The 3,999-nt window shown below is 30.9% G+C and overlaps 1 protein-coding gene across 1 annotated transcript in view; it reads right to left on the bottom strand.

Annotated features, from left to right (window-relative positions):
* The window catches only part of LOC106468028 (tRNA (uracil-5-)-methyltransferase homolog A-like), an 82,572-nt gene extending 80,106 nt beyond the window's left edge, over nt 1–2,466 (bottom strand). The window contains exon 1 of the mRNA XM_013928426.2: nt 2,363–2,466. The gene's annotated coding sequence lies outside the window, so the exon portion shown is untranslated. The remainder of the gene's footprint in view (nt 1–2,362) is intronic.
* Between the last annotated feature and the right edge of the window lie 1,533 nt (nt 2,467–3,999).

Raw genomic sequence — 3,999 nt, 5'->3', positions numbered from 1 at the left:
CTTTTCCCTTTATATCCACTAATAGAAACCCAAATGGATTCATTCTCCTTGCTGTTATCTTTGATATCCTCAACTTCAACAGGATGTAACTCACATTTTACATATAAAACCACTCCTCCCTCTCTCTTTAGTACTCTATTCCCTATTAAATAGCCTGTAACCCTCTATTTCAAAGAAATTTCTGTCATGAAAATCATCTATATTTAACCATGTTTCAGTTATTCCCATTATATTAAAATCCCACATTCCTACCAGTGTTCTAAAGTCATCTATTTTATTTCTTATACTTCTAGCATTACAATAGCAACAATTAAGCCTACCCTGAGAACTACTTCTACACTCATTTCCTATTCTAAACATTTCTCTACATCTTACTTTTTTGCATTTAGTTTATCCTAGCCCTTACCACTCTCTTGTCATAATTTAAAACTTCTCTTACAGTTGAGTTAATAGTCCTTGCAAACAAGCCAGCTCCTACCCAACTTAAAGGTAACCCATCCATTCCAAAAAGTTCCTCCTCCAAATTAAAATGATCCCACAAGTCCAATCAGCTAATCTTGTCATCCTTATATATTAATCTAAGCCTAGCATTCAGCCCCAGTGACCTACTTATAAGTTCACCCCACAATTAATTCTCGTCAGTATCCCTACACAATAAAGTTATGGCCCTTTTCTGTAAATGCCTTTCTCAACCTCTTGTACTTGTCAATTAGCTCTTCTGACCTACCTTTCTCTACATCATTAACCCCTATATGCACAACAAAAACTACATCATTGCTAGTCCCTTCATTATATCTCTTGCTCTGTCAGTTCTATCTTTCACATATGCCCCTGGGTAGCATAATCTAATTCTTTTCTCCTTAGTACTCCCCAACATTTCTTTAATCTTATTTATAGGTTTAAACAAAAGTTTTGTTGTTTCTTAAAAACTTTGAACAATTGACCTATTAATCCTGGAATATAAGGCAAACTTAAAGTTTCCTTTTTGTTTATTTCATAAACAGATCTTAATGTAATATTTTTAACTAAGTTAAACTTTTGTTAAATTTCTTAAATGCTCTATTTAATATATTTGGTTCAAATCATCTTTCAACAGCTATGTATTTAATGAATAACAATCCATTACTTAAATTTTCCTCTCTCTTTAACATATTTTTAATGCTCTATAAATATATGTATAAAATGCAAATATTTTTGCATTTTTATATGACGTGATTCCTGGTGTGGCAGCATAACAACAAGAAAGGGTTTTCTATAAACATTGTAGAGGATGTTGAAACATTGTACATGTAAAGTGTATTTTTAAAGTGGAAGCTGTTGATGGCTTCAATTAAGTTTTAAAAATTTTGTATATATGAAATGTCAATTTTAATTATTTATTAAATTTTAGACAATACACAAGTGCCAATCATTCATATTTACAATTGATCTTATTGGATATTCTGCTTACTATACCATAAGTAACCCATGTAAAATACCCATATGTGATCCTATCAGTCATATAACAAATGATATTCATTATAATTTATTAACACATCTGTTTAAGTATAACAAATTTTTGTGTGAATTATTTTCTACCTTTTTTGTAGGATATTGCTTTAATTTCATAAGTTGAATTTCATCTTTTAAAATATTATTTTAAAATTTTATATTAGCTTTACTAATATAATCTGTTTGTATCTTTAAATTTCAGGAAATCACTAGAAATAACAAAATCTAAAAAAGAAAAAGAAGTATTAAACACAGATGAAGGGCTATCAAGTCAAAGCACTGATATTTGGCATGATGTAATATAAAAGTTGACTAACAAATTATGTACATTCAAAAAGCAACGTAATATCATTATTATTAGCTTTTTTTATTGAAAAATTTGTTTATTTGGAATCGGTTAATACTTCTTTAAACTTGTATATGTTAACTTATATAAAAAAAATTTAAGGCACCAACGCTTACACTTTTTAAGAGCACAGTGTCACTATCAGTATCACTAATAAAAATTAAAATACCGCAAATAAATCCCAAAATGTAGTGTCGTCTACCTCTGAATACTCAAATGTTGATAATTGTTTATGAATTCATCAAATTCAAAGTAAAGTTCTGTTTAAAGCAAACAAAACAAAAGCTAACTAGACTAGTATAATACCGTAGTATAATTTTAATAGTAAGAGTAACACTAATTATTATATACATCATACTCATAGTTAAATTTTGCAACTAATTGGTATATTTGTGAGCTAGTGAATTCTACTTTTATTTTGTTATGGTTTTGTTTACCGCTCATTTATTATTTCTTGTTGTTCTATCGCTTAATTCAATTATGAATGTTTTATCATATTAAACTTAAGTTAAAACACTAACTCACCTTCTATTAGATAGAGCACGTTTATTTTGACTATGTATGCATGTATTTTACGAAACTGACATAAGCTTCCTCTAGCGGTGACCTAAAGATATTAATGTTGGGAAAAATTATGTACATTTATGGTAATAGCTAGTCACATGAGATGTAATCTTGTGGTCTAACCCTAAATAAAAATCCTTCCTTAATCTTGAAAACGAGTTGGTTCACGAGATATACTTAGAATCATTGCTAATTATTGCTCGATATTGTTATTGGTTTTGAGAAGTGGCTTAATTTTGGAACATTGTGTTGATGTTTTTTCGGAATTAGGTTTTTCCTATCCTGTTGGGCTTAGCATGGCCAGGTGGTTAGGGCGCTCGACTCACAATCTGGGGGTTGCAGGTTCAAATCCCCGTCACACTAAACATGTTCATCCTTTCAACCGTGTGGGCATTATAATGTTACGGTCAATCCCACTATTCGTGGGTAAAAGAGTAGCCCTAGATTTGGCAGTGGGTGGTTATGACTATCTGTCGTCTCTCTAGTCTTACACTGCTAAATTAGGGACGGCTGGCGCAGATAGCCCTCGTGTAGCTCTGCGCGAAATTAAAAAACAAACAAACCTATCCTGTTATTTTTATATGTCCTTTATTTATTGAAATTAATAACATTGAGATTTAGTTTTTACCATTTAATAACGTTTGTACTTAGTTCTGGCACAGGTACGTGTTTCTTTACTGTTTTTTGTAAATGATAAAATTTGGATTTGTGTTATATTTTAATGAATTGTTTTTGTTTGACTAGTCTGGTTTTAGCGGCATTTTGTTTTAGTTTTTTTACATATTAACAAACTAACCATACTTGTATGTTATTTTATAATATTGTTACGTCTCCGTTTGTTAATTGATTTTTCCGTAACTTCGTTCCAATGAAACTTTAGCGACACAAGTCCTTACTTAATAAAACTGGTTTATTCTTTCCGAATATAACTTTACGATACACTTAATTTCAATATTCGCGCTAAAACAAACAATATAACGAACGAACGTTAACTTCAACAATAAGTCTCTCTCTGACCGCAGTTCAATTACATATTACCTACACACACATTCCCGCGTCACGTTGTCACCCTCTTATATATACCAGACTACCCTATCTAGTAAATGCTAGGGCATTCGTGAAGGAACAAGATAGTTCTAGAAACTAGAGGGCATGGGAATAGTCACGTGATCTCGATGACGCAACAATATTATTAAGGATTAGAAGTGAAATTATATCATGAAAGAACAATTATAGCATTACTAAGCTTATATTTTTAAAGCTATAACTACCTCAGTAAGTTAGCAAGATTGCTGACCTTGTCTTCTCTTATCCTTACATATCAATCGTCTTCTCATTCGTGTACCTGTACGACGTATTAGAAACAATTTCATATCCTGTTTTAACTTTGGAAGTAAATAGGTTTCCAAGATCAAACTCACTCATAATTTTCATAAAACATACCAACTCTGTTACATATGACTTATAACTGGTACAATATTTAGATTATCCATAATAAATATAAAGAAAACATTTAATACTGTTACGTCTCCGTTTGTTAATTGATTTTTCCGTAACTTCGTTCCGACGAAATTTTAACGACACAAGTCTTTACTTGA

The sequence above is a fragment of the Limulus polyphemus genome, unplaced genomic scaffold (assembly GCF_000517525.1).
Source record: "Limulus polyphemus unplaced genomic scaffold, Limulus_polyphemus-2.1.2 Scaffold2840, whole genome shotgun sequence".
NCBI lineage: Eukaryota > Metazoa > Arthropoda > Merostomata > Xiphosura > Limulidae > Limulus > Limulus polyphemus.
Note: the sequence above shows the minus strand (reverse complement) of the source record. Positions and strands in the feature narration are given on the sequence as shown.